Below are 9,494 nucleotides of genomic sequence, written 5' to 3'. Positions count from 1 at the left end.
AGGTTACCATAATACACTCTCACCCATTCCCCTTCCCAGTTTTCCACATTTATTCATAGGTTCAGACACTAGGAGGTGTGGAAAAATTCTGGTTTTCTAAAAAAACCAAAGAGGGAAAATGGATAAAGACCTCTGCAACAATAATTGTCAAAAGACAACAGAATAACACCTTCAGAATTGTGAGGCTGAAAAATGTTATCGCCCATAGTTTATCTTATCAACTAAATTGTCTTTTACCTTTGTAGGTAACAAATTAGATAAGAAAACAGAAAACATATCAAGTATGTACCTTTCTTAAAGAGAGCTCAAGAATGTGGAAGTCATAGTGTAAAAGAACTGGTAAACACTAAAATCAGTTAAACATGCAGTTAAGTCTTGAATAATTGTTAATTTGTTTACAAAACTTCAAAACTATTAAATAGTTGTACAAGAAAATATTTAATATACAAATGTTGAGTATAAAAGCATTATATGTTAAAGTCTGGATGGGAAAGTAGGGTTATCAGATAAAATCCAGGACACCCAGTTAGGTATGATTTTCAGATATACAATGATAATTTTTTAGTATTAAGTATGTCCCAATTATTGCATGGAACTTATACTAACAAATTATTTGTTCATATAAATTCAAACTTAACAGCACCCTGTGTTTTTATTTGCTAAATTTGGCTACCAAATGAGGGAAGGACAGCAAAAGAAAGCGTGCTACATCTCTGACCTTAAATAGCATGGATTCATTACATTTTCTTCTTGACTTTAACAACCCTAGAAATAAAGGTCTAAATATTTTTTTACAAAGTTAGAAATTGCAACTAAAATAACTAAAAACACATTTCTTTCAAAACAGAGAAGATAAAAGCAAAGAATATTCAGTGCCTATAGCAAAAGACAGAAAACAAAAACAACATGAAGATGATCTAAAAAATTGGAGAACATGGATCAAGGTGAGAGGAAATCAAATTTATCAAAATAGGTTACATCTCCCCTTAAAAAGTTTTGAAAACCCTTGATTGAATTAAAATTTTACTTATATGCTATTACAACAGAAAAGATTAAAGCAAAATGATATTGGTCAATTGACCAATTTTCAATTGATTGATTGCTCAATATTGATTTATTGATATAAAAGAATAGGCAAATGTTTATTAGGCAAACAAAAGCATGCCTACAATATACTTTTAAAGGTTAATTTTAAATGAACTGATTAAACCCATTAAGGTGGGTAATAATATAAAAACCAAGTTTCCTAAACTCTTGTAATAATCAGAAAAATACAATGGGTGCAAAAAAGGGTTTGAAATACTAAAATTTCTTTAAAAGGAACAAATGGCAAAAATGTAGAATGAAAATAATGAAAAACAAAACATTTAATTGAAAATAAAGGGACTTGTATAGAGCGGATGTTCTTAATTTATAGATTTATTTCCAATCTCATCAAAATCCCAATGAGATGTGAAATTGAAAAAAGTATTCTAAAGTCTTTTAAGAAAAATAGATATTGGAGAAGAGCAAAGATAATTATAAGAAAGATTAATGAGATTGCCCTAACATATAATAAATGATATATTGAAGTTAAAATATTGAGAACTTGATTGTACATTTGAAAAAATGTTCAGGATGCTCAGTTATTACTAAATAGCTTAAAAATAAACCAGTATATGGATTACATATATATATATAAAACATTAAGTAGATATGCTTAAATACTTTACATATGATAAAAGATTTATGTATAGAAGGATTATTCAGTAAATGGTGCTGAGAAAATTATTTAACTCTTTCGTGAAAAATAAAATTAGGCTTTCGTCTCATGACCTATATCATATATACTGATCTAATATATATTGATTAAAGCACAGGTTTTCAAGCTGTGTTCCATGAACCTCCATATGGTTTCATGAAGCCTGGTTCATCAAAAACAAAGCCACAAGTTAACCCCATCCATCTTTTCTGATTCACGTTCAAGATTAGCACAAGATTTCTTTCTTTTTTTTCTTTTAGAGGAGGTTCTACCATTTTAAACATAAAATGTTTAAAATTCACCATGTGGGTTTTTCCATGGTTGAAAACACACATGCATTTTTTGAGAGTTTGATGAAATGGAAGAACTCAGAAAAAATACCTAGGAATTTGACCACATTAAAAAAATTTAAACTATAGGTTAAGAACATATGGAAGTCAAGACAACAGGGAAAATATTTGCCCTGATTAGGACAGTTATGAACTTTTATAAGTTAATACAAGAGATGGACACCAACTTTAAAAAATGGCAAAGGACGTCAACAGATTAAAGCAATGAAAATACCACTATCATTAACAAAAATTGTAATAGCTATTTTTAGTGAGAGTACAGAATGATTGATACACACTACTTATGTTGAGGGTAAATTGACATGCTTTGGTAAAGCTATTTGGCCAATTATAAGCCTTAAAATTGTTATTATTCTTTGTCCTATAGTGATTTCATATCTAGTGTATATCCTGTGGAAATAGAGTTACACTCTATCAGGGTACTTCATTTTTTTTTTTAAACATCTTTAATGGAGTATAATTGCTTTACATTGTTGTGTTATTAGGGTAGTTCTATTTGCAAAGAGCAGAGATCCACTTAAGTTATTTCATATAAAAATTGAGTTATATAACATTATGTTTTAAAATCTCACCAAAAAAGAAAAAGAAAACACTAGGACAGAAGCTTCAATATGAGAATTTGCCGTAGAAAGCCATTAGACAAGGAGGCTACTCTTTCAAGAACTTCTGTTTCTCTTTGGTTATTCCTCTCTTCTCTACAGACTGACCTCCTGTTTACTCACTCTGTGCATGCTTATTATTGCCACCACATCCTTGAATATATTGTTTTCAATTTTATTGCTCATCATTAACTTGTAACTTCTGGGTCTCTGTTTAGATTTCTGAGTAGGGGAAGATGATTGGCTCAACTTATAACTACTACCTCCTGACAAGTCTGAGACCAGGCCAAACTATAGGCTACCGGTAAGCCTTTGGATTGGCCTGCTTTGTATCAAATGTTCACTCTGGTGCTCTCAGACATGCCCAGGGATGAAGTGATAAGGCATATAACATGGTTGTAAGGGCTGATGTTCAAATAGGTTTCTCCAGAAAGTGGTGGGTCTGGGCTAAGCATTCTGAACCACATTAGAACACGTACACAGATAAATGTTTAAGGTATTTATTATAATATTTCTATGCTGCCCTCCCCCCTAAATAGGGGAAAAGTCATATAAATTATGGTTCATCTACATGATGTAATCTTATGCAGTCATTAAAACTTATATTTTCCAAGAATGTTATAATAAAAATATACTTATGGTGTTAAAAGTACAAGATATAGAACTCTATGGGGTAAGATTCTATTTAGATTTATACAGATATTTCCATGGGGAAAACATTGGATGTATACAAAAATGTTATTAGTGGGTTTCTTTGAGAGGATCTTTGGTTATCTTTATGTTCTTCATGCCTTTCTGTATTTTTTATATTTTTATTGGTGTCATTTAAAAAAAATAAAATTTTACATACAACTTATTTAAAATGTTAATGATTACATGACATTCCATTGTGTGGCTGTACCATAATACTTATCACTATATTATCGGGTATTTAGACTGTTTTAATTTTTATATCATGAATTGAACTGCCATAAATGTACTTATGTATGAAGTTTTCAATTATTTTAGTTAATTTTTATAATGATTTTCTATATTCAGTTATTGGGTTAACAGATAGGAGGCAGAAGGTATAATTTGTGCAAAGAAATGGAATAATGAAATTACATGATGTATACAGCCAGCTACAAGTAATGTCAAAGTACCTGACAACAATGTCAAAGCTAAGTACTTGACATTGTTGGATTATAAAGTATAAAAGCGAAAGGTGAGGTTAGAGGATGGCCAGGTCATGAAGGACTTCTTGTGCCAAGCTAAAAAATTTCTCATGGTCATGGAGAGACATTAAAGAATCTTAAACAAAGCAACAACAGTATGTCATTTGGAAAAGACTTCAATAACAGTGACTGGATATCCAGAGACTGGATATTTTGTAGAGTGAGGGGAAGAGGAGCAAGAATGGAGGTCATGAGGCCATATAGTAGACAAGACAACGAGGTGGTGTCAATGAGTTTTGATAGTAGGAGGCAGTTTCCTTTTCTTTTTTTTTTTTAATATTTATTTGGTTGCGCCGGGTCTTAGTTGTGACAGGCGGGCTCCTTAGTTGTGGCTCACGGGCTCCTCGGTTGCAGCATGTGGGCTCCTTAGTTGTGGCATGTGAACTCTTAGTTGCGGCATGCATGTGGGATCTAGTTCCCTGACCAGGGATCGAACCCAGGACCCCTGCACTGGGAGCACAGAGTCTCACCCACTATGCCACCAGGGAAGTCCTCAGTTTCCTTTTTTTTTTTTTTTTTTTTTGCGGTACGTGGGCCTCTCACTGTTGTGGCCTCTCCCGTTGTGGAGCACAGGCTCCGGACGCGCAGGCTCAGCGGCCATGGCTCACAGGCCCAGCCGCTCCGCGGCATGTGGGATCTTCCCGGACCGGGGCACAAACCCATGTCCCCTGCATCGGCAGGCGGACTCTCAACCACTGCGCCACCAGGGAAGCCCTTAGCTGTAAATTAAAAGGGTTGAGATAACAAGAGTCCTAAGATCTCTTGTGAAGTTACATCTCTAGAATAGTACATACTACATAGTAAACTATTGATTTTCACAGGACCCTGTTGCCAGGAAGTCTTCTCAAAAGTTTAACGTCATTTTAATTTCACAATCACGTCAAGAAAGGTCCTACTAAGTGCACTCTATAGTCAAGAAAAATCGTGGCTTCGAAAGGCTCACGATTAGCCCGAGGAAACCAAGTGGTGAGACCCAGCTGGAAATCTCACCAAGTCTCCAGGCACCAAATGGCAAGTCTGTTTCATAGTACTGGAGACTAGAGGTCACTAGACACTCCTAATAGCAATTGAAGAGAAGCCCAAAGGACAGAACAGTTACCCAGTTTTCATGGGAAAATGTGTGGATTCCGGGATCCGCAGAGAATACATGAGCGACCTGGCCAGGAAAGCCCCACTGCTCTACAGCAGGAGGACTAACGCAGCAGCGGACTGTGCTGGCGCCAAACCGCTCCACCGGGGCCGCAAGGGGTGGTGCCTCCCAGCGGAATACGTCCAGAGGCTGCAGTGGCTAGACTGTTTCTTAGGCGAGGACTCAAGTATCCTTACTGCCTTGGCAAGCAGTCCGAGCCTTCAGGCCTGCCCAACTCTCAGACTGGAGGGATTCCTGAGGGCAAGCACAGGTTTAGCTTGATTTCTTATTTTTGTTGATAGGCTGAAGCTACCAATTGCACACGCTCTTAGTGAAGATCTCTTAAGGCTCATACGGAACTCCTACTGCTCTCGCGGTAGCAGTGAGCTCAGACCACTCTGGGCTGAGCTGGGCCGACTTTATTCTGGGAGCTGGTGCGAATGGTTTGGGATCCGCCTAATTTCTGGAGAGGGTGGGGGTCCGGGCTGGTTTACAGCGCTCTATTCTAGAGAAGCTGACCTCTTCAGACTACAAAAGTGACAGTCCCTACACTCCACCGACCGTCTTCCCACTATTCTGCCCTTCCCTAGGGGAAGAGAACAGAAAAGGAGGGATGGATCCCTTCATAGCTAGGACTCAGGTCAGTAAGCGTTTCTTCTCCATCTGGAAATGCAGTTTCAGAGTCATCTCGGAGATCTTGTCCCATGCTGGAGGCTTAAACATTGTCAAATCTGGTCTCTGGAATCCTGTGCTTTCACATCATTTCTATAGTACCTTCTATATAGGCATTAGGAGTTCCTGTAGTGTTTCTGACTTCTAGCACAGTGTTGACACACTATAAATGTTTAAGGGATGGATACTGTTGAAGAGACAGTATCATCATAACTTCACATCTTAAAATGATTTCAAGTCCATTGAGAGAAAAAAATTTAGAATTTTGGGGTTTAGGAACAAAGAATCCATTAAAATTTTTACACGTGCCCCATACAGAAGTAGTATTCCCAGTTGCTTTTTTTTTTTCCTTTATTTTTTTGGCTGTGTTGGGTCTTCACTGCTGCATGTGGGCTTCTCATTGCGGTGGCTTCTCTTGCTGCAGAGCATGGGCTCTAAGAGCATAGGCTCAGTAGTTGTGGCACATGGGCTTAGTTGCTCTGTGGCACGTGGGATCTTCCCAGGCCAGGGATCGAACCCATGTCCCCTGCATTGGCAGGTGGATTCTCAACTACCGCGCCACCAGGGAAGCCTTCCAGTTGCTTTTATATGAAAACTGAGTCACAGGAAGAGAAACCTGATTGAAAAATTCCCTTCATCTTTAAACTAGTACTCTTTTTATATTCATAATGCAATTGACAAAAATAAAACTTTAAAACAGCATCAAGCAAGTCACTGTGCAGGTAGTCCTCATGTCAGCCTTCTCTCCCACTTTTGTGTTATCCACTAAATAGTGAACATGAAGGAATTATTTTAGGATCAAAGAGCCAAACAGATAGAAGCTGATGCAGAATATTGATTTAGACTTTTTTTTTAATTCCAAAAAGTTATACATTTTCATTCAGAAATCAAAACCACTGAGATGTTACCATTTCATACCCATGAAGACACAAAGGAAAATTCCGTTATTCCTGGAAGTTTAATCTTCTAACAGCCTCTTCCTTTTCTTCCCTCAACCCTTCTATCTCCTGTCATTTTTAATTACTTGGTTTCCTCTATGACATGCATACAGGCATACCTCACTTAACTGTGCTTCACAAATGATGATGTTTTTTGTTTGTTTGTTTGTTTTTTATGAATTGAAGGTTTGTGGCAACCCTGCATTGTCAGATGATGGTTAGCATTTTTTAGCAATAAAGTATTTTTAAATTAAGGTATGTATATTGTTTCTTTCTTTTTTTTTTTTTTTTTTGCAGTATGCGGGCATCTCACTGCTGTGGCCCCTCCCGCCGCGGAGCACAGGCTCCGGACGCGCAGGCTCAGCGGCCATGGCTCACGGGCCCAGCTGCTCCGCGGCATGTGGGATCCTCCCGGACCGGGGCACGAACCCCCGCCCCCTGCATCAGCAAGTGGACTCCCAACCACTGCGCCACCAGGGAAGCCCTGTATATTGTTTCTTTTAGAAATAATGCTATTGTGCACTTAATAGACTACAGTATAGTGTAAACATGACTTTCATATGCACTGCGAAACCAAAAAAAAAAATTCATGTGACTCGTTTTATTGCATTATTTTCTTTATTGAGGTGGTCTGGAACCGAACCCACAATATCTCCAAGTTATGCCTATATTTTAGTATTAGACCAGATATCTTTGGTTTTATCTTCCAGTGGGCAAAAGGCCCCCTTTGCTCTCCTGCTGTCTTCCACCTGGGCAGATCCCCATCAGTACCCACCTTTAGATTGTCAGGCAACTGGTGAATATGCTCCCAAGTGTTAGTTTTTGCTGGATTTTGTTGTTTTAGAAATAACTGCTTTGATCTAGTCAGTATCTGCTATCCTTGGTAAGCCTGCATTCACATGTATAAACACAGACACACACATTCAGATATTTGAGAGTACTAACACAGGCACAGGATTTTTGAATGGATTTTTCCGTAGTTTATATTTTAGCTCTGAATAGGTCTCCAAGAGTTGTTACCTTCCTTTCCTGGTTCAGTGATAGATGGGAAAAGTAAAGGCACGCCTCTCTCCTTTTGAAAGAAAATTTCCAACCATTTCATAATTGAAAATATCAATATATTAAAGTAGGTGGTGGGGTAAGGTGGGATTTATCCCTGTCTAAACATGAACTGCTCTATCTATGATGAATTCTGGTGCTACAGGTTCTTCCACAGAAAAAGAAGTTTGACTCTTAGAAAGTCTGAACACATACAGTTGAGGAATCCTTCATCCCTGGAACTAGAATTTATTGCATTTGATGTTTTGGAGGGTTGATTGTTAATTTCTGAGCCAGGCTATTGCTTCTTTGGTCAATTATTATAGTTATAATGGCTGTGACTTTTGAGCAATTACCATGAGCCAAACACTGCTACATCACTGAGTGCTAATAATAATGAAAATTATATATTTGCATTTCATTTGCAACTCTTGTACTTCAGTAATAAGTAATATATTATTTCATTTGAGCTGTATAACAATCAAAATGTGGGCCAGTTATCCCCCTTCTCAGGTGAGAAATCAGAGTCCCAAGTTAAATAACTGGTTATAGGACAAATTAGTAGCAAATCCAGGATTAAAACCTAGAAGTTTGATTTTCCATATCTCTTAAGACTATATTAGGGATGAAATGTTTTGTAAGAAGCATTTTCATTAAAAAAAGGAAATCAAAATACTAATCCTATGTATTTTTATTTCTCAGAAACTGTTTTTTTAGCCACTAAACTCATTGTCACATATATTTAGTAAGTGATATCTCTTATGATTTTCCTCACTTGCTAGACTGGTACCTAGTTAATGTCTCTGACAAACAAGAGTAGATCCTTCTTTTAAGAAATAACCTATTTCAGTCATTACAACATCAAAATGAAGTAATGAGGGCAAGAGAAATCAACTTGAATATCAAGGGATCCTTGGAGAAAATTGACAGAGCAGAACTAGTATTGGTAAATACTAGTATTGGTAAATTACTAAGTTCAAAGATCACATCTATTAAGATCCCAGTCAGAGCCACTGTTCATAATCCAGTCATAATTTAGTGCAAACAATAGAAATACCTTTTTTTATTCAAAGAAATACACAAACTTGAAAAAAGTACTGGTATGTGTTAGTGGGATCATCAGTACAGAGCCAGTATGGACAACACCTTCAAGAAGTTTGGCTGGCCTGGAGGTGATGTATTAATTAACTAGATGGGGGGAATCCTTTCACGGTGTATATGTATCAAATCACCAGGATGTACATTTTAAGCAACTCATAGTTTTATCTGACTTCAGACTTAGAGGTGATTTTTTAGATTTGACACCAGAAGCAAAGGCAGCAAAAGCAAAAATAAGTGAGACTACATCAAACTGAAAAGTTTCTGCCAAGCAAAAGAAACCATCAACAACATGAAAAGGCAACCTACCAAATGGGAGAAAATACTTGCAAACAGTATATCTGGTAAGGGGTTAATATCCAAAATATATAAACACAACTCAATAGCAAAAACAGACAATCTAATTAAAAAATAGGCAGAGGATTGGAATAGACGTTTTTACAAAGACAAAAGGTACATGAAAAGGAGCTTTACATCACTAATCATCAGGGAGATGCAAATCAAAACCACAGTGAGATATCACCTCACATCTATTAGAATGGCTATCAAAAAGATAAGAAATAATATGTATTAGCAAGGATGTGGAGAAAAGGGAGCCCTTGTGCACTGTTGGTGGGAATGTAAATTGGTACAGCCATCATGGAAAAGAGTATGGAGGTTCTTAAAAAAATTATAAATAGAACTACTGTATGACCCAGCAATTCCAGTTCTGGGT

The sequence above is a fragment of the Delphinus delphis genome, chromosome 8, assembly GCF_949987515.2.
Source record: "Delphinus delphis chromosome 8, mDelDel1.2, whole genome shotgun sequence".
NCBI lineage: Eukaryota > Metazoa > Chordata > Mammalia > Artiodactyla > Delphinidae > Delphinus > Delphinus delphis.
Note: the sequence above shows the minus strand (reverse complement) of the source record.